Source organism: Elephas maximus, chromosome 24, assembly GCF_024166365.1.
Source record: "Elephas maximus indicus isolate mEleMax1 chromosome 24, mEleMax1 primary haplotype, whole genome shotgun sequence".
Lineage (NCBI taxonomy): Eukaryota > Metazoa > Chordata > Mammalia > Proboscidea > Elephantidae > Elephas > Elephas maximus.
Genome location: NC_064842.1, coordinates 6,063,431 through 6,088,443, shown reverse-complemented (window position 1 = coordinate 6,088,443; position 25,013 = coordinate 6,063,431). Strand labels below are relative to the sequence as shown.

The 25,013-nt window shown below is 40.3% G+C and overlaps 1 protein-coding gene across 14 annotated transcripts in view; it reads left to right on the top strand.

Moving 5' to 3' along the window:
* Positions 1-25,013, top strand: part of ESRRG (estrogen related receptor gamma) — a 724,179-nt gene that overhangs the window by 194,186 nt on the left and 504,980 nt on the right. The window lies entirely within an intron of this gene.

The following is a 25,013-nucleotide window of genomic DNA, read 5'->3' as shown; positions in this document are numbered from 1 at the left end:
CATAAGAAAACCTTTAAGCTACACTTTTTTATATAATTACAAAATAATTTGGCGTTCTTTTTCCTTCGCCAGCGGAGCCTTTGCCCGCATGGCTCTGTGATTTATGATGACATCACCGTGCTCTCAGAGACAACATTATTATGTCACTGAACCTGAAGTAGTGAGGTCAAAAGTACACGTGAAGTAATTATGGGCCTGGAGTGCCATCCTGCAGCTCCTAGGAAAGGAAGCAAGCGGGGCAGAGAGTAAGGACGAAGGAGTCGGGGCAGAGGGGACGAAAAAGAAGAAAGACAGGGAAGCAAAGCTCTGAAATACAGGCATTGGCATAGGAAGAAATTTTTCCCTCAGCATTTTCATACTATGCTTTGGGAAATTAAAAAAAAAAAAAAAATTTATGAAAAAAAAAAAAAATCCAGCCAGCGAGCCTTTAAAACTTTGCTCTGTTGCATTACTAGGAAAGGCGCGGAAGGCCATAAATGAGAGCAGGTGCAGTCGTGCAGAGGCAACTACTCAGCATATGCAAGTGCAGTTGGAAAATCATTGTCTTGCAGAGAATACCCGAAATTGGTCCCTAATGGCCTTGGTTTTTGTCATATGGTCTTGATTATAAGGCTAAAATTGCATTGCCATGCCTTTAGTGTGAATGAGATGGATGGATAATTACTACGTGCGCTGAATACCTTTCTGCAAGGAGGAGCCAGGACATCCCTGGTCACTGTAGCTACCACTTCGCTTGGCTGTCAGAAAAGCTCTGAGCAGCCAGTTCATCACCATCTTTAAATGGGGGAAAATAGAAACGTGCGTCTTTGGGTGTGCACACCCTCGTGTACACATACATACGTACATATGCAGATTGGAGACAAGCCAGCATGACCCAGTGCGGACGATGGTAAAGAATTTCCGTAGAAGCAGTTGCGTCAGTGAAAAGAGGGGTGCTGAAATGAGGCAGTGAGCACTATAGAAAATTGTTGACCGTTGGTAGTATCCAGATGCTAGCAGCTGGCACCAGTGCACTGCCAGGAAAGATTTGAGGAGTTAGTTTGAAGGGTTGCAGGAAGTTAAAAATTATTGACAATACAGGTTGTCAAGTAAATAAATTCTTATAGTAGCCCAATGATTTTAGAAACACTAAGAAAGAAAGAAAAAAATCTCCCTTCCATTAATATGCATCTTTTCAACCAATTTTGCCCCATCTTGCGCAGCTCCCAGGATCATCTTAGAAAGTAGATACAATTATAGTAACTAAAAATCCAGCTGCTCTTGCTGTTGAGAATACATTTCAGTGGTGTTTAATAGTTGCCCCATCACCCCTGCTGGCAAGAACATCAGGGCAGAGTGTCACAGGGAATAAGAACAAAGCTGGTGCTTTGTCAGACCTGACCGTGTGAGATTCCGGACTGTCCTGTGATTCATGACCATGACCACACTGCTTGTTCATCCCAGGAATATTTATTATGGACCCTGGCCTTGAGAGGGTGTCACTTCCGTTTCTCTGCAGCTCTTTGCAAAATATGGTCAGTTAGCTATGCGGGCCACTGCCTCTTCCACACCGAGCCTTGAACTTTGGGACTTGTACTGAGGAGTGAAACGAATCACACTTAGCTGAAGAGCTCCTAGAAAGTCTGATGGGGGATCTGATACAGGTGAGAGAACAGGGCTCTGAGTCCAAAATCAGTGTTTGAAAGTTTTCATTTGTAACATATAATCTCCTACTCAAAGCCCTGGTGGTGTAGTGGTAAAGAGCTACGGTTGCTCACCAAAAGGTCGGCAGTTCGGATATCCAGGCGCTCCTTGGAAACTGTATGGGGCAGTTCTACTCTGTCCTGTAGGGTTGCTATGAGTAGGAATACACTGGATGGCAACTTTTTTTTTTTTTTTAACTCAAAGCCCGAACAAAGCAGCTAACTCGGCGAGGAGGGGGAGGCAGGTTGGTTGATCAGATAATCAGTCAATAGACCCAGCTGTTCTGCTGATGGTATTTTAATTGTCTTGGTGTCGAGTGGATAGTGTAAGGTAAACCTGTTGCCATCTGCCATCGAGTCGATTCTAACTCGTAGCGAACCTATAGGACAGAGCAGAACTACCCCACATTCCAAGGAGCGCCTGGTGAATTAGAACTGCTGACATTTTGGTTAGCAGCCGAGCTCTTAACCACTGTGCCACCAGGGCCCCTTACTGTAAGGGTAGAAGTAGCAAAACATTAAGGATGGAATTTCCTTTGTGAATGGAAGAAACAGAGAGGAGGATAAAAATACAGAACTGGGTAAATAATATTTCCATACAGAAATACCTAATGGTATATCCAAATGGTATATCTGAAAATCTGTAGCAATTATTTTAGCATATTGAATACAAGCTTTTATTTCCAAGTATGTATGCATATATGACACACAGCTCTGATACACTCAGTGTCACGCTATACCACACTGTAGTTACATTAAGTCTGGGATTCTAGGGCAATAAAGCATGAGGGTTACACCATTTTGGTACTGTTTTTAGCCTTCATTTCTATTGAAAACTGCTAAATTAGTAGCATTTCATGATTCCTGATTTAGCTCTTTTAATAAGAAGCAGAAGCTAAAAACAGCCCAACCAAGCAGTTGAAGTCTTATCATAAGCCGGTAAGATCAATAAGCTAAAAAAAGTATGAAAAGTTTTTGAGTGACAGCTTAAAAATGGAAAATTTAAATATATATCACTGCCTTCTGCTCCGTTGTGTGGTGCGTAAAGCCCATCTTGGCAGTATGTTGTTAAGCAGTCAAGAAAGTGTTTTATTAGTATCATCCGATTTGTGTTTATGTTCCACGCTGTAAACTATGCTTATAGCAATATATCTGTATTAAGGCATTAATACTGGAAGCACTACCTAAGCCTAACATTACTAATATTGCTCAGAGTCTAGTTTATTGGGCTATAAATAGGCACATCAGTATTGACACTTGCTGTATGATCTAAGTCCCTGGATAACTGCGTCTGATGCTAAATGAATATGCTGCCGCTGACAGGATATAAAACATATCTAGTGAATACAAGTGATATTTCATGGCTACCACTGAAGTTTCTGCTCTCCTTTGATCTTCCCAGGAGAAGTTCTACATGTAAACAGGCCTCGTTAGATTTTTCCAGTGTTTGTTAGAGGAATATGATTCAATGAAATAGTGCCTTGGTTTTAAACATTTCACATGACCACTAATTTTAAACTGAATTCTCTAGTCCACATCTCTTGAAAACTCTGTGTGTATGAGCTTTCATTAGGTGGAGGCTTGTATATTTAAAAAAAAAAAAGTGTGCTTTTAATATAGGGTTAAGACTAACAATGTGAATTTCTGGGACAGCTTTTAGCTGCCTAAGGTGAAGAACTAGAAACCCTGGTGGTGTACTGGTTAAGTGCTACCGCTGCTAACCAAAAAGTTGGCAGTTCAAATCCACCAGGCGCTCCTTGAAAACTCTGTGGGGCAGTTCTACCCCGTCCTATAAGGTCTCTAGGAGTTGGAATTGGCTCGACTGAAATGGGTTGGTTTTTTAAGGTGAAAAACTATAACTCATATTCTGGTTTTATTCTTATGAGGCTTCACATTTTGTAGTCATGACTACCTTTCTCAGATATGTGAACCTAAATTTTTACCCACTACGTAAGCAAGGATGAACGTCTCCAATCATTGTGTAAAATGATCTCTGTCACAAACAAGAAAACTTCATCATTATCCAGAGCAATGGAAGGATATTTAACAGATCTGGAATTCAGTTTGTATTTAACCTCTGACATCCTAAGCTAGGCCCTGCCTCTATACAAAGCTGGTTGCTATTTATTAATTAATTTAACAAGTTTTAATTGAAGGTTTATTACTATATAGTGGGTACTGTTGCCATGGGCAAGTCTATTTTCTAGATCGGTTTTCTTTTGTTGCAAATCAAGTCAGTATTTCAAGTCTGTTTGAATTTGACCAGATACCCTCTCCCTCCTTAAAGGCTATAAACAATGTAAAGATACTTCTTGAAGAAGTTGCCTTTAGAGCAGAAGGTGGAACATTCACATGAGTTTTTCTAGGTGTTCCTACCTTTACATTGTAAAGATCAATTAAGAAAGAAAGAAAGAAAGAAACCCTTTGCCCTGGAGTTGGTTCTGACTCATGGTGACCTCCTGTGTTTCAGTGTAGAACTGTGTTCCAGAGGGTTTTAAATGGCTGTGGTCTTATGGGGAAACCCTAGTGGCATAGTGGTTAATGCTACAGCTGCTAACCAAGAGGTCAGCAGTTCAAATCCACTGGGTGCTCCTTGGAAACTCTATCGGGCAGTTCTGCTCTGTCCTGTAGGGTCGCTATGAGTCAGAGGACTCGATGGCAGTGGGTTTGGTTTGGTTTTTTTGGTGATCTTACGGAATTAGATCGCCAGGGCTTTCTTCCACAGCTCCACTAGGTGGATTCCAGCTGCCCACCTTCCAGGTAGTAGCCAAGTGCAAAGAGTTTGCACCCCCCTGGACCTTGAAAAGTCCAATAACATATAGTAAATTAAGCTTTGAGTTCATTAGAAACGGAAGAGAATAGTCATATCCAGTAATTCATGCCTTCATTCATTCAACATACATTTATGGAACAGCAGCTACGTGTCAGAAATTGTGTTGCTCTGTGGAGAATTAACGATAAATGGAACACGTTCTTTATCTTGAAGACACAGTCAAATGAGATCAGGTGTTTGGGGGGCACTGAGTTTATGTTAATGGTGCTGAAATATTTTTGAAAGGGTAGCAATTGAAGGTGGAACAACATGAAAAATGTAATCAATGTCATTGAATTGTAAATTTGGAGTTTCCTGTACTGATGAAGATTTTGCTGTGTATATTTTCACCATAACAATTAAAAAAAAATGAGATCACATTTTGCAAGGTAATCTGTAAGAATTTATGAAAAAGGTACTTCTTTGTTTTCCCAAACTAGTAAGAGAGGAAACAAATCCACCAAATGGTAGTGGACGACCAAATGCACTTTTTGTTAGTTTGTAATTTCTTGTTAATTTTTACAGACTATGATAGAGACAAACTCACTGAAAAGCAAAGATATGCATATTCTCCCCCTGTCTTTTTCACCTCAATTATCTTACTTCCAGGTAAGCTGGTTGGGTAGTGACAGGAAAGAGACCAGGTAGAGACAAACTCACTGAAAAGCAAAGATATGCATATTCTCCCCCTGTCTTTTTCACCTCAATTATCTTACTTCCAGGTAAGCTGGTTGGGTAGTGACAGGAAAGAGACCAGGTTAGGAAACCTATAAGTGATGACGGTTTATGATCTGCTACTTTAATACTTGGTGGGCTAACTATGCTGAACCTTATTAATCTTGTTAAAAATGAAGATAAGCAAGTATTGACTGCATTTCTTTCCCTTGAAAGAAGTTAAGTGCCAGAGTGGACAGTGAGATCAGAGAAGAGAGATCTTCTCAGCCAGAAAGCAAGAATGCATGCTCCTCTTTTCACAGCCTTAAACGTTTGTGCCCTGATGAAACCGTTCATTCCCCCTTGAGGGACCTTTAATATGATTTCACTTATTTTGTGGTAAATAAACCTACAGGTTTTGCGTGTTTGCAGAGAGTGGCTCTGTGGTTAATGTACAGGAAACCAAGAATGGGGACTCACCAAGAAAGTTTTCTTTAGCTCCCTTCAACCACATCCAGAAATGGGGAGCTAGAGGTGGGTGGAGTTGGTCTAAATATCTCAGTTTGAGAAGGCAGTAGAAACAGGAAACATACTAAATTATAGCTTCAGAATGGTGAGATGTTGGGAGGCAGAGTGCTCTGTCCTCTTCTAGTGGGTCCACCAGCAGCATCCAGAACAGTTAGGAGCCCACAGTAGACACGCACCCTGTCTTAGCTACCTACTGCTGCTATAACAGAAATGCCACAGGCAGATGGCTTTAACAAACAGTTTATTCTCTCACAATCCAGGAGGATAGAAGTTCAAATTCAGGGCCAGCTCCAGGGGAAGGCTTTCTCTCTCTGTCCGCTCTGGAGGAAGGTCCTTGTCAACAATCTTCCCTGGTCAAGGAGCTTCTCAGCACAGGGACCCCAAGTCCAAAGGATGAACTATGCTCCTGGTGCTTCTTTCTTGGCGGTTTGAGGTCACCATGTCTCTCTGCTTGATTCTGTCTTTTATATCTCAAAAGAGATTGGCTCACGACGCAATCCAATCTTGTAGAGAGAATCCTGCCTTATTAGCATAACTGCCTCTAATCCCGTCTCATTAACATCATAGAGATAGGATTTACAACACTTAGGAAAACCACATCAGATGACAAAATGGTAGACAATCACACAATACTGGGAATCATGGCCCAGCCAAGTTGACACATGAATTTTTGGAGGGACACAATTCAGTTCAATCCGTGATACATCCCCACGGTGTGTTTTAGTCCCATAAAGAACACAAAGCACTTTAGACATAATGTAATTGTTTCTTTGGGCTAAATAAAGCCTTGTGAAGGTACACAAAATGGCAGCAGAAAGGCCCGAAGCCCAGGGATTTAGGAAATCCAGTGGTTTTGCATGAATTCTTCATTGCTTCCTTTCTTAGTTGAAATGTTCAGCTTTGGTCTAAAAAGCAGCTGAAAACCTTATGCAAAGAGCTGTAAACAAACACCCACTGAACCATCTGGTCTCCTAACACATACAAGTGATTAAGCTTCGGAGCTATGATTGTTAAATTTATGAAAAACACAACAATCCCAAACACCCCCAAATAGACTCCTTAAACTTGTTTATAGGGGAAAAATGTGAGATGGTTTACATAGTAAATAATCTGGAGAGGTTAGAACAATTTTTTTCTTTTATTTCCTTACTCCCTCCCTCTTTCCTTCCTTCCTCCCTTCTTTCTTTCCTTATGGGCCTTTAGTTGTAAACATAGGCACTAAATACATGTTTATAACCCCATTATACTGGAGCCCTGGTGGAACAGGAGCCTTGGTGGTGCAGTGGTTAAGAGCTCAACTGCTAACCAAAAGATGGGCAGTTTGAATCTACCAGCTGCTCCTTGGAAACACTATGGGACAGTTCTACTCTGTCTTATAGTGTTTCTATGAGTCAAAATCCACTCGACCGCAAAAGGTTTGTTTTTTGTTTTTTTTTGTTTTTTTTTTTTTTTTTATAATAACTTTTATTAAGCTTCAAGTGAACGTTTACAAATCCAATCAGTCTGTCACATATAAGTTTACATACATCTCACTCCCTACTCCCACTTACTCTCCCCGTCTTGAGTCAGCCCTTTCAGTCTCTCCTTTCTTGACAATTTTGCCGGCTTCCCTCTCTCTCTATCCTCCCATCCCCCCTCCAGGCAAGAGTTGCCAACACAATCTCAAGTGTCCACCTGATATAATTAGCTCACTCTTCATCAGCATCTCTCTCCCACCCGCTGACCAGTCCCTTTCATTTCTGAAGAGTTGTCTTCGGGGATGGTTCCTGTCCTGTGTCAGCTGAAGGTCTGGGGAGCATGGCCGCCGGGATTCCTCCAGTCTCAGTCAGACCATTAAGTTTGGTCTTGTTATGAGAATTTGGGATCTGCATCCCACTGATCTCCTGCTCCCTCAGGGGTCCTCTGCTGAGCTCCCTGTCAGGGCAGTCATCGATTGTGGCCGGGCACCAACTAGTTCTTCTGGTCTCAGGATGATGTAGGTCTCTGGTTCATGTGGCCCTTTCTGTCTCTTGGGCTCTTAGTTGTCTTGTGGGCTTGGTGTTCTTCATTTTCCTTTGCTCCAGGTGGGTTGAGACCAATTGCTGCATCTTAGATGGCTGCTTGTTAGCATTTAAGACCCCAGACGCCACATTTCGAAGTGGGATGCAGAATGATTTCATAATAGAATTATTTTGCCAATTGACTTAGAAGTCCCCGCAAACCATGTTCCCCAGACCCCCGCGCTTGCTCCGCTGACCTTTGAAGCATTCATTTTATCCCGGAAACTTCTTTGCTTTTGGTCCAGTCCAATTGAGCTGACCTTCCATGTATTGAGTGTTGTCTTTCCCTTCACCTAAAGCAGTTCTTATCTACTGATTAATCAATAAAAAACCCTCTCCCACCCTCCCTCCCTCCCCCCCTCGTAACCACAAAAGTATGTGTTCTTCTCAGGTTTACTATTTCTCAAGATCTTATAATAGTGGTCTTATACAATATTTGTCCTTTTGCCTCTGACTAATTTCGCTCAGCATAATGCCTTCCAGGTTCCTCCATGTTATGAAATGTTTCAGAGATTCGTCACTGTTCTTTATCGATGCGTAGTATTCCATTGTGTGAATATACCACAATTTATTTACCCATTCATCCGTTGATGGACACCTTGGTTGCTTCCAACTTTTTGCTATTGTAAACAGAGCTGCAATAAACATGGGTGTGCATATATCTGTTTGTATGAAGGCTCTTTTATCTCTAGGGTATATTCCTAGGAGTGGGATTTCTGGGTTGTATGGTAGTTCTATTTCTAACTGTTTAAGATAACGCCAGATAGATTTCCAAAGTGGTTGTACCATTTTACATTCCCACCAGCAGTGTATGAGAGTTCCAATCTCTCCGCAGCCTCTCCAACATTTATTATTTTGTGTTTTTTGGATTAATGCCAGCCTTGCTGGTGTGAGATGGAATCTCATCGTAGTTTTAATTTGCATTTCTCTAATGGCTAATGATCGAGAGCATTTTCTCATGTATCTGTTGGCTGCCTGAATATCTTCTTTAGTGAAATGTGTGTTCATATCCTTTGCCCACTTCTTGATTGGGTTGTTTGTCTTTTTGTGGTTGAGTTTTGACAGAATCATGTAGATTTTAGAGATCAGGCGCTGGTCGGAGATGTCATAGCTGGAAATTCTTTCCCAATCTGTAGGTGGTCTTTTTACTCTTTTGGTGAAGTCTTTAGATGAGCATAGGTGTTTGATTTTTAGGAGCTCCCAGTTATCGGGTTTCTCTTCATCATTTTTGGTAATGTTTTGTATTCTGTTTATACCTTGTATTAGGGCTCCTAGGGTTGTCCCAATTTTTTCTTCCATGATCTTTATCGTTTTAGTCTTTATGTTTAGGTCTTTGATCCACTTGGAGTTAGTTTTTGTGCATGGTGTGAGGTATGGGTCCTGTTTCATTTTTTTGCAAATGGATATCCAGTTATGCCAGCACCATTTGTTAAAAAGGCTATCTTTTCCCCAGTTAATTGACACTGGTCCTTTGTCAAATATCAGCTGCTCATACGTGGATGGATCTATGTCTGGGTTCTCAATTCTGTTCCATTGGTCTATGTGTCTGTTGTTGTACCAATACCAGGCTGTTTTGACTACTGTGGCTGTATAATAGTTTCTGAAGTCAGGTAAGGTGAGGCCTCCCACTTTCTTCTTCTTTTTCAGTAGTGCTTTGCTTATCCGGGGCTTCTTTCCGTTCCATATGAAATTGGTGATTTGTTTCTCTATCCCCTTAAAATATGACATTGGAATTTGGATCGGAAGTGCGTTAAATGTATAGATGGCTTTTGGTAGAATAGACATTTTTACTATGTTAAGTCTTCCTATCCATGAGCAAGGTATGTTTTTCCACTTAAGTATGTCCTTTTGAATTTCTTGTAGTAGAGCTTTGTAGTTTTCTTTGTATAGGTCTTTTACATCCTTGGTAAGATTTATTCCTAAGTATCTTATCTTCTTGGGGGCTATTGTGAATGGTATTGATTTGGTTATTTCCTCTTCGGTGTTCTTTTTGTTGATGTAGAGGAATCCAAGTGATTTTTGTATGTTTATTTTATAACCTGAGACTCTGCCAAACTCTTCTATTAGTTTCAGTAGTTTTCTGGAGGATTCCTTAGGGTTTTCTGTGTATATAATCATGTCATCTGCAAATAGTGATAACTTTACTTCTTCCTTGCCAATCCGGATACCTTTTATTTCTTTGTCTAGCCTGATTGCCCTGGCTAAGACTTCCAACACGATGTTGAATAAGAGCGGTGATAAAGGGCATCCTTGTCTGGTTCCCGTTCTCAAGGGAAATGCTTTCAGGTTCTCTCCATTTAGAGTGACATTGGCTGTTGGCTTTGCATAGATGCCCTTTATTATGTTGAGGAATTTTCCTTCAATTCCTATTTTGGTAAGAGTTTTTATCATGAATGGGTGTTGGACTTTGTCAAATGCCTTTTCTGCATCAATTGATAAGATCATGTGGTTTTTGTCTTTTGTTTTATTTATGTGATGGATTACATTAATGGTTTTTCTGATATTAAACCAGCCTTGCATACCTGGTATAAATCCCACTTGATCAGGGTGAATTATTTTTTTGATGTGTTGTTGGATTCTATTGGCTAGAATTTTGTTGAGGATTTTTGCATCAATGTTCATGAGGGATATAGGTCTATAATTTTCTTTTTTTGTAATGTCTTTACCTGGTTTTGGTATCAGGGAGATGGTGGCTTCATAGAATGAGTTGGGTAGTATTCCGTCATTTTCTATGCTTTGGAATACCTTTAGTAGTAGTGGTGTTAACTCTTCTCTGAAAATTTGGTAGAACTCTGCAGTGAAGCCGTCCGGGCCGGGACTTTTTTTTGTTGGGAGTTTTTTGATTACCGTTTCAATCTCTTTTTTTGTTATGGGTCTATTTAGTTGTTCTACTTCTGAATGTGTTAGTTTAGGTAGGTAGTGTTTTTCCAGGAATTCATCCATTTCTTCTAGGTTTTCAAATTTGTTAGAGTACAATTTTTCATAATAATCTGAAATGATTCTTTTAATTTCATTTGGTTCTGTTGTGATGTGGTCCTTCTCATTTCTTATTTGGGTTATTTGTTTCCTTTCCTGTATTTCTTTAGTCAGTCTAGCCAATGGTTTATCAATTTTGTTAATTTTTTCAAAGAACCAGCTTTTGGCTTTGTTAATTCTTTCAATTGTTTTTCTGTTCTCTAATTCATTTAGTTCAGCTCTAATTTTTATTATTTGTTTTCTTCTGGTGCCTGATGGATTCTTTTGTTGCTCACTTTCTATTTGTTCAAGTTGTAGGGACAGTTCTCTGATTTTGGCTCTTTCTTCTTTTTGTATGTGTGCATTTATTGATATAAATTGGCCTCTGAGCACTGCTTTTGCTGTGTCCCAGAGGTTTTGATAGGAAGTATTTTCATTCTCGTTGCTTTCTATGAATTTCCTTATTCCCTCCTTGATGTCTTCTATAACCCAGTCTTTTTTCAGGAGGGTATTGTTCATTTTCCAAGTATTTGATTTCTTTTCCCTCGTTTTTCTGTTATTGATCTCTAGTTTTATTGCCTTGTGATCTGAGAAGATGCTTTGTAATATTTCGATGTTTTGGACTCTGCAAAGGTTTGTTTTATGTCCTAATATGTGGTCTATTCTAGAGAATGTTCCATGTGCGCTGGAAAAAAAAGTATATTTTGCAGCAGTTGGGTGGAGAGTTCTGTATAAGTCAATGAGGTCAAGTTGGTTGATTGTTGTAATTAGATCTTCCGTGTCTCTGTTGAGCTTCTTGCTGGATGTCCTGTCCTTCTCCGAAAGTGGTGTGTTGAAGTCTCCTACTATAATTGTGGAGGTATCTATCTCGCTTTTCAGTTCTGTTAAAATTTGATTTATGTATCTTGCAGCCCTGTCATTGGGTGCGTAAATATTTAATATGGTTATGTCTTCCTGATCAATTGTCCCTTTTATCATTATATAGTGTCCTTCTTTATCCTTTGTGGTGGATTTAAGTCTAAAGTCTATTTTGTCAGAAATTAATATTGCTACTCCTCTTCTTTTTTGCTTATTGTTTGCTTGATATACTTTTTTCCATCCTTTGAGTTTTAGTTTATTTGAGTCTCTAAGTCTAAGGTGTGTCTCTTGTAGGCAGCATATAGATGGATCGTGTTTCTTTATCCAGTCTGTGACTCTCTGTCTCTTTATTGGTGCATTTAGTCCATTTACATTCAGGGTAATTATAGATAAGTAAGTTTTTAGTGCTGTCATTTTGATGCCTTTTTATGTGTGCTGTTGACAATTTCATTTTTCCACATACTTTTTTGTGCTGAGGCGTTTTTCTTAGTAAATTGTGAGATCCTCATTTTCATAGTGTTTGACTTTATGTTAGTTGAGTCGTTACGTTTTTCTTGGTTTTTGTCTTGAGTTATAGAGTTGTTATACCTTTTTGTGGTTACCTCATTATATACCCCTATTTTTCTAAGTAAAAACCTAACTTGTATTGCTCTATATCGCCTTGTATCACTCTCCATATGGCAGTTCAATGCCTCCTGTATTTAGTCCCTCTTTTTGATTATTGTGATCTTTTACCTATTGACTTCCATGATTCCCTGTTATGTGTATTTTTTTTTTTTAATTAATCTTAATTTGTTTGTTTTTGTGATTTCCCTATTTGAGTTGATATCAGGACGTTCTGTTTTGTGACCTTGTGTTGTGCTGATATCTGATATTATTGGTTCTCTGACCAAACAATATCCTTTAGTATTTCTTGTAGCTTTGGTTTGGTTTTTGCAAATTCTCTAAACTTGTGTTTGTCTGTAAATATCTTAATTTCGCCTTCATATTTCAGAGAGAGTTTTGCTGGATATATGATCCTTGGCTGGCAGTTTTTCTCCTTCAGTGTTCTGTGTATGTCGTCCCATTCCCTTCTTGCCTGCATGGTTTCTGCTGAGTAGTCAGAACATATTCTTATTGATTCTCCCTTGAAGGAAACCTTTCTTTTCTCCCTGGCTGCTTTTAAAATTTTCTGTTTATCTTTGGTTTTGGTGAGTTTGATGATAATATGTCTTGGTGTTTTTCTTTTTGGATCAATCTTAAATGGGGTTCGATGAGCATCTTGGATAGATATCCTTTCGTCTTTCATGATGTCAGGGAAGTTTTCTGTCAGAAGTTCTTCAACTATTTTCTCTGTGTTTTCTGTCCCTCCTCCCTGTTCTGGGACTCCAATCACCCGCAGGTTATCCTTCTTGATAGAGTCCCACATAATTCTTAGGGTTTCTTCATTTTTTTTAATTCTTTTATCTGATTTTTTTTCAGCTATGTTGGTGTTAATTCCCTGGTCCTCCAGATGTCCCAGTCTGCATTCTAATTGCTCGAGTCTGCTCCTCTGACTTCCTATTACGTTGTCTAATTCTGTTATTTTATTGTTAATCTTTTGGATTTCTACATGTTGTCTCTCTATGGATTCTTGCAACTTATTAATTTTTCCAGTATGTTCTTGAATAATCTTTTTGAGTTCTTCAACAGTTTTATCAGTGTGTTCCTTGGCTTTTTCTGCAGATATCCTAATTTCATTTGTGATATCATTAAGCATTCTGTAAATTAGTTTTTTATATTCTGTATCTGATAATTCCAAAATTGTATCTTCATTTGGGAAAGATTTTGATTCTTTTGTTTGGGGGGTTGGAGAAGCTGTCCCGGTCTGCTTCTTTAAGTGGTTTGATATGGATTGTTGTCTCCGAGCCATCACTGGGAAACTAGTTTTTCCAGAAAATCCGCTGCGTGCAGTCCTAATCCCTGCGGGACGGTTCCCCGGCTCGGATGCTGCTCTTTCTGCTCCAAGATCAGTCACTGCCTCCCGGGGACTTCTCCTACCGGCTGCGTCCCACGCCGCCCGTGGAACCAGCTGGTCCCCCTCCCGGGGTTAGTTCAGGGGGGTGGAGCAGGTCTCTGTGCTTGTGCCGTACCTGACTGGTACGCTGGCTCCAGGCTCTGGAAACAATCGCTACTTCCCCGTATTAGTTCGTTCTCCGTCTCTAAATCTGTGTTTGTTGTTCAGGGTTCGTAGATTGTTATGTATGTGATCGATTCACTTGTTTTTCCGTGTCTTTGTTGTAAGAGGGATCCGAGGTAGCGTCTGCCTAGTCCGCCATCTTGGCTCCGCCCTCTTGTTTTGTTTTTTGATACTGAGTCTATATTGGTACCAACTTAGGATGGTTTGTTATCCTTACCTGCATTTTTAGCTTTACCCTTGATAGAGAGGAGAACATGCGTGCTCCCATGTATATGTGTGCATGTGCCCACAAAGGGGTGTCTTAGTTCTTCCTAGAATACATTAGGCAATCTCATCTATTTGCAAATAATGAATTCACTTTTTTTTTTTGTTTTGTGTTTAATGACTAAAGAAAGTTAGGTCAGGAGGAAATTAAATATGTGAAAAGCTTTCATTTTAATTGTATTGTATTGATATTGTCTTTATAGTTAATTTCCTTGACAAGTCATAAGGCATGTGGATTGGATTCTTCATATATTTCTAAAGTGGAAATGATTCTAAATTGGAACAGTTCATTTAGGTGACATCACTAAAAGGAAAAAGAATAAACCACACACTATACTGCAGATATCTGGTAATAATGCTGGTTTCTAGGTGACGATTGTTGAAGTGAATTTCCCAAGCACATAGGACCAGGAACTCTCAAATGAAACAAAAAGTCGAGATGAGAAAACAATACCATATTAGATTCTCTATTTCAGTCTTTTCAGCCTTGGCCAAGTTTATATGAGCAGAAAGAAGAAAGAAAACAGTTGAAAGAAGAGGAGACAGAGTGATTAGCTGTGATAGTGGTAGCTGGTGTATCAAACAAACCCCCAGATATTTGATCATTCAAACATAATATGAGTTAATTTTTCTCTGATGTAAAGTCCATAATGGATGTTCATGATTGGGGTGACTCTCTTCCAAGTGGTGATATGGCAACCTGGGCTCCTTCTATCTTACGGCTTTCTGACTTCAGTGAATGATTTCCAAAGTTGCCCTGATCATCTGTAAAAGCCTATGGAAAGGGAAACAGTATGGAATATGCTGTGTTGGGGAAAGTTTATGGCCCAAGTCTGAAGTGGTATCTGTCACTTCTCACTTCCATGCAACAGAACTCAACCGCATGCAAAGGGACCTGGGGAATATTGTCTAGCTTTGTGCCAAGGAAGAAGAGGAAACGAGTTTGGCAAACCGTTGGCTAATCTCCACCATAAGAGGAAAAGAGGAGAAAAAGACAGATGTTGATACAGGATACACTCCGTTGTACTTTTTATTTGCTAAAAAAACCAAAGAAAGCAAACCCACTGCCATCGAGTTGATTCCGACTCATAGTGACCCTATAGGACAAGGTAGAACTGCCCCATAGAGTTTCCAGGGAGTGCCTGGTGGATTCAAACTGCCAACCTCTTGGTGAGCAGCCGTAGTACTTAACCACTACACCACCAGGGTTTCCATTTGCTAAAAAGGAAACTAAATTAAAGCCTTTGTCAGTGATGTGCTGGTAAAGCGACCCTGGGAGCTTGCGGGGGGCAGGGGCAGGAAGGGGTGGGGAGTTCTGATATGTAGCTTTTGCTGATTTCCTTCATGTAAATACTCCCACTGTGGTTGGTTTCAAGCAACCAACATGAAGTCATTAATGTGGATTTGAGAAGAGATGCACTGTCAGCTCATGCAAGCTGGTACAGGCCACTCTAGGACTGCATTTTACTAACGAATCCTGAGAAAACACATCTGAGGCAGACCATTGGTAGGAAGGAAGTGAATGTGCATTTTTTCCTTTAGTATTTGAGACAAGGAAAGATTGACTTCAGGATGGACTTCTTATCATCTGAAAAGCCACCCATGTGATGTGTGCATATCCACGGCAGATTGGTGCACTTGTTTTTTGTGTCCAAGAAAAATAGCACCAAGGGCAGGTGAGTCACAACTGCCCAGCTCTACTGAATCATGGGTTAGTCTCAGGCAAATATAAAGCTCCCGGAACAAGTTTCCAAGGAGTATACTGAGAAGTCAGATGCCACCACTGGAATATGCATATATATGTTCATGTGATTATTCCCATAATTGTTTTCCAAAAATGGCAAAGACTTGGAGATGGGATGTGTGGTGGTGATGAGAGAAAAGGAGATGCCGGGCTGATTCTCCTGCTTCTGTCTTGTAAACAAGTCGGATGGTGGTGTCATTCCCAGTGAGAGAAGTCAAGAAGGTACATGAGCTGGTCTTGTTTAAAAGCAAATGACTCTGAAGTTCAAATGGATGATCATCTCCATTGGCTAATTTTTGTTATTAATAGACCAGAAAACCCAAAACCAAACCCTCTGAGTCAATTCTGACTCATAGTTGACTCTATCGCACAAAGTAGAACTGCCCCATAGGGTTTCCAAGGAGCGGTTGGTGGATTTGAACTTCCGACCTTTTGGGTAGCAGCCATAGCTCTTAACAACTTCACCACAGGGCTTAAGAGTTATAACATATTCTGAAGTTTCCACTAATGCTCATCCACTTTTGCTGTCCAAAGTTTCAGGCCGTGTACTGCTCAGCTTGATTTGCTGTTGCCATTTGGTCTGCCCTGAAACGGTGTAGTGGCCCCAAAGAAAGGTCAAGGCACAGAATTCATTTCATATCAGTCCAGTTGTTTTGCCCTGCATGGGTTTGTCTTCAGAAAAGTTAAAGATACAGCACCTCTTGAGCTGATGATGTAGTCTGGGTGATCACTGTAAAGACTCAGACTTCAGTAGTCGATATTTATTGCTTTGTTTTAATCGGAAGGATAACAGTGACATCTGTACCGTCTCTAATATCCTGGTCTCCAACTTGTTTGGAACACAGTTGAGTCAGATCAAAACCTAAGGATGCATTCGATCCATGATTTATCGGTTCTAGTGAGCTTCTGGTTTGTTTTAGGCCAATTGCTATTTTTGGAAACTACTAAAATTGGTAGTGACAGACTCATCGAGGGTCCTGAGGTTTCTCAAAAAGTTCATTCATTCATTTAGTAAATAATGAGCAGTTCCAGCAAGCAGCTTCCCTCCTCCTATGTTTTCTAGTGAATGTGAACAAGTCAGCCCCTTTGAAACTGACTTTGCTCATGCCAACCTCCTCTACTGAATGCTTCTGTAACTGTGGTCTGCCAGAAAGACAGAACTGGGGTTTGGCACACCAGTCCCGATCAGACCAACCATCAGAACCGTAATGCTCTTTGTACAAAGCCCACTCACTGAATCTCATACACTGGCCTGAAACATAGCAGCCAAGGCAGAGAACACTGCCAGCTGTTTTTTTTTTTTTTATGAGGTCTGGAGTCTAAAGTCATTTTGGAAATGTGAGTGATGCAATTTCTGGTGTCTTTCATTTAAAATGCTACTTGGTAAACAGTGTTCCAGATTAGTGTATTTGTAATTTCGGTGAAGACAATACTTCAAGCTAATTCTGAGAAGAAAGAAGTTTAGGAAATCATTTGTTCTTTTAGTGTGATCTGAGTTAGAAAATAATAAATAAAAAGGTGAGGTGGAAGGGGAAGAAAAAAAGGCTTGTGAATTTTAGGAGACAAAGCAATCGTTTCTAAGGGAGTCAGTCCCAATAACTAAATCTTTGTTTTCTTCAGGCACACTAATAAATTCTGCCTAGTTCATTTTTTATTCTCTCTTGGGGTCTGCTTGCAGATTTGCTTCAGCAAAGGAAGCATCGTGTTGCATCTTTTAAATAATTGATGGCTCTCGGTCCAAGCCAGCTTGAAGGAAATTCTGAAAATAGGTACTGATTGAGCAAATGCCTTCTTCCGCACCCTTCCCCCTGCACCACTCTCCACCCTTACCTTTGTTCAACAAAACCACTTTTCCCTCCATTGTTTGCTTCTTTGCTCTCTTCTTGACTGGTAGCTGATGACAATGTCATTTCAGCTTAGGCTCTACCTACCACCTTGGTATCTTCCATTTATTTTATATCATTCTATATATTTCATTAAAGATAGGGTGAGCTGTTAATTATAAGCTGACTGATATAGTGAAGAGCCCTTAATAAATCATCAGAAATGTGATGTCATCCTCACTACCAGAAATGTTGTTGGGACTATACAAAGTTGGGCTTTGAGCTTGTCCCTCTAAATTTGCAGTGTGCCACCTCCAAGGGTCACATGACCCTGGAGGCTGGGTCATCTGTGGCTTTGTCTAGCTCCAGATGTGCTCCACCAGACTCTAACACTGTGAGCCAAGCAGCGTTTTCCCCCCAGAGAGAGGACATCTCCATCTGTTATGGATTGAATCGCATCCCCCAAAAATATATGTTGTAAATCCTAACGCCTGTGTATGTGGTTATAATCCCATTGGTCACAGGCTTTCTTTGTTATGTTAATTGGAAAGGATGAGTGTGTCTTAAATCTATCTGAGATATAAAAGAGATTAAACGAGCAAGCAAGAGAAACAGAGATGAGGGAAGAGAGATTCCAAACCACATGAAGATTGCCTGGGAGCAGAAGCTCAGAAGAGATAAGGACCTTCCTCCAGAGCCCACAGAGAGAGAAAGGCTTCTTTTAGAGCTGACACCCTGAATCAGAACTTCTAGCCTGCTAAACTGTGAGAAAATAAATTTGTTTGTTAAAGCCACTGTCTTATTCATCTAGTGCTGCTATAATAGAAATACCACAAGTGGATGGCTTTAACAAAGACATACTTATTCTCTCACAGTCTAGTTAATAGGCTACAAGTCTTTTAAATTCAGAACATCGGTTCCAGGGAAAGACTTTTTCTCTCTGTCAGCCCTGGAGGAAGGTCCTTGACATCAGTCTTCCTCTGGTCTAGGAGCTTCTCTGTGCAGGAATCCCAGGTTCAAAGAACACACTCTGCTCCCAGCACTGCTTTCTTGGCGGTATGAGATACCCCCACCCCGTCTCTCTGCTTGCCACCTCCCGCATATCCCAAAAGAGACTGGCCCAAGACACAATCCAATCCTGTAAATCTCATCAACCTAACTGTTGCTAATCCATCCCACCAACATCATAGTAATAAGACTCACAACACACAAGAAAATCACAGAAGATGACAAAATGGTGAACAATCACACAAACTGGGACTCACAGCCCAGCCAAGTTGACAGACATTTCTGGGGGACACGGTTCAATCCATGACAACCACCCACTTGTGGTATTTCTGCTTTAGCAGCCCTAGATAACTAAGACACCATCTTACCTCACTTTTGGAGTCCAAGACTTGGGAAAGCTATTACTACTTTCTGGCAGCTGTGATGATCGAACGTTACCCTGGTCCATGGTGGACCTGGCTTCTAGTCAGGACTATAGTTGCCTTGTCTTCCAGGACCTCTGATTCCTCACTGGTAGAATGAGGGCTTTAGACTGGATCATCTCCGAGATCTCTGTCAATGTAGCCTTCTTGTGTTCTCCAGGGAAGGGAATGATAAAGCCAAGGGGAAGTTATACTCCATTTGATTTTGGGTGCTGTCTTAGTTTCTTAGTGCTGCTACAAAAATACCACAAGTGGATGGTTTTAAAGAACAGAAATTTATTTGTTCACAGTTTAAACCCAGTGCCCTCGATTTCACAGTTTATAAAAATAAATATTTTTTTAATATTTATTTTATAATTTTTATTTTTTTAGGAGGCTAAAATTTTACATTTATTTCATAATTTTTATTATTTTAGGAGGCTAGAAATCCAAATTTAGGGCACTGGCTCTATGGGAATGCTTTCTCCGTCTGTTCTAGGGGAAAATCCTTACCTCAGCTTCTTTAGGATTCTTCTCTGCATTCCGTGGAGATCTCCATGTGGTGTCCATCTTTCCCCCATTTTTGCTTTCTTGTCTCTGTGCCTTATCTGTGCTTTTATTAGCTTAAATGTGATTGGCTTATAACACACCCTACACTGATGTGGCCTTATTAACATAACAAAGAAAACCCTATTCCCAAATGGATTATATCCACAGATATATCCTTAGGATTTGTAACAGGTATTTTGGGGGAAGTAATTCAATCCATATCAGAGGCATTTAAGTGATTCTGAGCTTGAGTGAATGGAAGCTGTATGTGCATTTTGTTAACCTTCCTCTCTCTCCCTGACATTCTCCCTTTCTCTTAGTCTATCACTCATTTCTTCTCTTTCCCTACTTATCCTCTTCTTTTCCCTTCCTGACTTTCCATGTTGTCAGCATTGTATCGGAAAGAAAGCGACTGGCAAAGTTTTAGGATTGAGGACCTTGGCAGACTTACTGAAAAAAACCACTTATTTTAAAAAATATTCTGTCATTTGTAGAACAGCTTTCTCCTTCAGAAGTTGCATCAGAAGGTAGCCAATATTATTGAATTTGGGAAGACTATAAAGTGGCAAATATTGGGAGATCTAAATCTGTAATTCTAAGCTTGAGCTCAGCTCAACAGGGGGAAAGAAACCTTATATTGCTTCCATCACTGAGGGGCTGAATCTAAAATGGGGGCTCATTGTCCAGGCTCAAAACCATCACTGAGGGGGCTGAATCTAAAATGGGGGATCATTGTCCAGGCTCAACACCATCACAATCTCTGGCCCACGCTTTACTTTCAAGGGACAATTTTAGACATCGTGTTGATTATATTGTTCCATTTTCTCTCTTATTGGAGCAAACTTCCTGAGGAACTGAGGTCATCTTGGCCCCCACACCTTCCCAGTATCCCTGTATATCCTGTGTCTGCCCAGAATAATCCCCTCTGATTGCCATTATTGAAATCCCCCCCCAAAAAACAAAAAAATTTCAAATAATCAAGCCTGTTTAGACAAACAGGAACAACCTATGACAGGGAATCTGTAAAGCTGAGGAATTTCTTCTGTTTATCTTTTATTATCTTACTGTATCAGATACAGGTTATGTTCAGAAGGATCTAAGGAACTATTTGCTTCCCCCTATTGAAATTTTTTTATTGAAATGTTTAGTTCTGCTACTCGTTTATTTTCTGATCGTAGATGGTGCACAGGCTTTAGTATCTGTATGTAAGTAGTAAGTACGACTAGCTCTTCTTCTATTAAGATGTACTTCTAAGATTTGGAATCCCTGAGAACAGTTGTAAATGGTCGGTTTCCATTATAATACTAGTATGTTTCAGGAATATTATGTGCTAAATGGCTTCGCTTTTCACTGGGATGCCCATTCTTAGTACCACTTTGGAATGTGAAAAACAGATCTTTCTCCCTCTGATGACAGAGAGCTAATACCCATCTTCTAGGGAGGTGGCCACAACAACACAGAGGTTGTTGTTGGTGTTCTTGGTGGGGAATGGTGGGAAGTGGTACAGGTCCTGTTGCCTTGAGGTCAATGACTTTGTGTGAGCGAAGGAACACTAGTAATTTAGTTTTCTATATTTGTTTTAAAAATATTCCCTAGGATAGGGAAGGGAGTCCAGATGCTTCCTTCTCCAACCCCACACTGCACAACCATCTGAGAGAGAAGGGACATACCATTCACATTGTAATCTGTGTGAAAGGTACCCCTTGCGGTTGTGTGGTACAAATCCATATAACTGAACCTGGTAGTTCTTTCTATATTTATTTATTTTGTGCTTAAGGTGAAGGTTTACAGATAAAATTAGTTTCCCATTCAATAGTTTGTACACAAATTGTTCCATGACATTGGTTGCAATCCCCACAATGTGTCAGTACTCTATCTTACCACCCTGAGTTCCCCCTTTCCATTCACCTCTTCTTGCCTTTTCATCTTTCCTTTTGGGCAGATGTTGCCCTGTTGGTCTCGTATAGGTGATTGTTCTAAGGAGCACTTAGAACAATCACGAGTGGTATTGTTTATTTTATAGGCTTGTTTACAATTTGATTAAAAGGTGATCTTTGGGAATGGCTTCAGTTCCAAGTTAGAAGGGTATCTAAATGCCATAGTCTCGGGGATTCCTCCCGTCTCTCATAGACGAGTGAATATGCTCTTCTTAAGCATTTGAATTTTATCCTACATTTTTTCCCACTCTGACTGGGACTTTCTATTGTGATCCTGGTCAGAACAGTCAATAGTGGTAGATGGGTGCACCATGTAGTTCTTCTGGTCTCAGGCTACTGGAGGCTGTGGTTCCTGTGGCCCATTAGTATTTTGGACTAATTGTTTCCTTGAGTCTTTGGTTTTCTTCACTCTCCTTTGCTCTGAATGGAAACAGACCAATAGTTGTATCCTAGATGGCTCTCACAAGCTTTTAAGACCCCAGACATTACCCACCAAAGTAGGATGTAGAACACTGTCTTTGTGAACTATGTTATACCAATTGACCTAGCTATCCCCTGAGACCATGGTCCTTATCTTTCAAGCCCAGTAACTCTGTTCCAAGAGGTGTTTGATTATGTCTAGGATGTTTCCCTGACTTTGCCCCTGTATGCTCTATTGTATATATGAATATACATGCAGCACAGACAAATATATGTGTAGAACTATCCACAGCCAAACCTATATGTGCACTTGGGTGTACTCCCATGTACCCTCCCACATCAATTCAGCATCTATGTACCCACTCATAAATTGTTGTTTGTTATTACTGTTTTTGCAGGATTGTTTACGTGATAGTATTTACTGGCTTTGCCTTTTATTCTTGCATACTTCTCACTGTCTTTGTTGCCTTGGCCATATTGCGCTGACTTCCCCCATATTCTGTACTGCCTTTCCCTTCACCAAAGTTAACACGTGTCTACTCTCTAATCAGTGATTTTCCCTCCTCCCCCTCCCATCCCTGGTAACCATCAAAAAATGTTTCCGTCTGTGTGTAAGCCTTTTCTGGACTATTTATAATAGTGGTCTCATACAATATTTGTCCTTTTGTGATTGACTTATTTCACTCAGTATAATGTCCTCCAGATTTATCCATGTTGTGAGATGTTTCACAAATTGTCATCATTCTTTATCGTTGTGTTGTGTAGTATTCCCTTGTATGTACATACCATAGTTTGTTTGTCCATTCCTCTGTTGATGGGCATTTAAGTTGTTTCCATCTTTTCGCTATTGTGAATAATGGGTGTGCATATGTCTATTCATGTGACGACTCTTATTTCTCTAGGATATATTCCTAAGGAGTGGGTTGCTGGATCATGTGGTATTTCTATTTCAAGCTTTTTAAGGACCCACCATACTGTTTTCCATAGTGGTTGTACCATTTTGCATTCCCACCAGCAGTGTATGAGAGTTCCAGTCTCCCCGCAACCTTGTCATCATTTGTTGTTTTCTGTTTTTTTGATCAGTGCCGTTATTGCTGGGGTGAGATGGTATCTCCTTGTAGTTGTGGTTTGCATTGTGCCTGGTAGTTCTTAATCCCAAAATAAAACCCTTTATTGTCAGTTCATATGACCAGTCTCAACAGTTAATTGAGTATAGGTGGTTCCCAGTTTGCAAAACAGTAGCATCCCAATCTGTATTTTAAAATTAGTTGTTTGGAATTGAGAATATTTGCAGCCAGGAAAAAACGAGATAAATAGTAGTGCATTTTCTAGGTTACCCACAAAAATCTTCTGAACTCATAGTGTAACTGAACTTCTGAAGATTCACAAGAGTCTTGTTTTCTATTCTTCAGTAATTATCTACAAGGTTGAATAAGAAACTCTTCCACCTGGGTTGGCTGTCACTATTTAATACAGAACTAATCTGGGGAAATGTATACTACATTTTGTAGTAAGAATAGGACATAGAGGTAACAGAAACTGATTCTATATACTCTCCCAATGCCCTCTTGTCTTCTCCTACCCATGAACCCTGAATCAAACAGAGCATGAGGTAGGTGTAGAAAAATATGCAGAAGCTGGAATGGTAGGAAAGCAACTGAAGAGCTAGGCTGTAACTCATCCTTCGTCTCCCCCACAGAGAACTCCCAAATAGCAAGATCCCAATTGCCCAGAGGACAACTAGTTCATGTACCTTTGGGATCAGAGCACTCCAGATGCTTCTGTAAGGAATTCATCTTTTCTCCCCTTGCAACCACTCCTAAAGGTCTCATGCATGACTGACAGGGGACTTAGTGACAAAGATCATAATCGTTCCTCCCCTTGTCTCCAAGAGAAAGGCCCCACTGCCTGCTGCTGACCTGGCAGCCACCCATATGTATGGGCTGCTACAACTAAGACGATCCTAAGTTGAGTGGCTCTGCTCAGAGGCAAGTCGTATGCATGAGACTAAAGGAGTACTGGTTTCAAAAACGGTCATGGATGTTTTAACATTATTTTGAGTTTTCTCAGATTTCAGAGGTGGAATTGACAATTTTCATGTTTAAAAGTTAATTCGTAAACCACAGGTGCACTGGCCACAGCCGTTGGCAGTATCACGTGGAAAGCAGTAGTGTTGATAGTAGTGGACAGCAGAGACATCACACTACCTGAGGACTTTTGTGTATTCAAGTCTTTCCTTTTCACTTGTTGAGTCCTATGCTTTCTTTAAAAAGAAAATAATAATAATAGTCTAACTTAGCTCCCATCAGTCTTGGTACCCTATGGTGTCATTTGGGTGATTCCCCACCTAATGTTTCTTTATGCTTATACGAGTCACGGCTTTTTAACAGACCTCCTATGTTCTAAATAGGGTTGGATTCTCGCATTTGAGTCATCTTGTCTTCTTTTTCACTCACGCATGTTCATGAAATGCCCTCCTATTTTTATCTGCAAAGCTCCCTCCTTCCTTGATTCTTTTGCAGCTTCCTTCAAGTGGACTCTTAACTCTTGGAGACCCCGCTCTGTTAAATTCCAGTCTATACTGGACGTCTTCTTGGACTGTGGGCTTAGTAGTTCTTCAGCTCTCACTCTATGCAAGAACTTATTTTAAAATCATTACCCGTATCGTTTTCTTTATTTTCTGACACCAGACAAATGTCTCTTCAGCATTAAAGGAGATGATCAAAGACTGTTTCCAGTTGCTTTTTGTAGAGGTGGCTTGTTAAGGGGAAGTTGGAACTGAAAACTCATCTTGTTTAATTGTCAAGCATTTTACTTTTAACTTCACTCTTTAAAGAAAAGAAAAGAAAAAAGCTGTTTATTTGAAGGGTGTCTTTAGTGAATGGGGCTTAGAGGCCCCTCTGAGAATCTTCTCATCGCAATACAGGAATCTCTTTGAAGTGTTCACTCCCCAAAGTCTACAGTTACCACACTCATGCCTCCAGAGGTGTGATGGAAAATGGCCTCCTGCCACCTAACTAATTAGTTTTCCCACGTCTTGTACTTAATAAACAGCACCAGAGAGTGCTCCTAACAACCTGTTAGGGGCGTTTCTATCATCAGCTGGTCACAAGCTTCCTCTGTCTTTGCCTTTCCCTGAGCGGCAAGTCCAGTACAACCTCCCCTTCGGTATCTGAGTGAT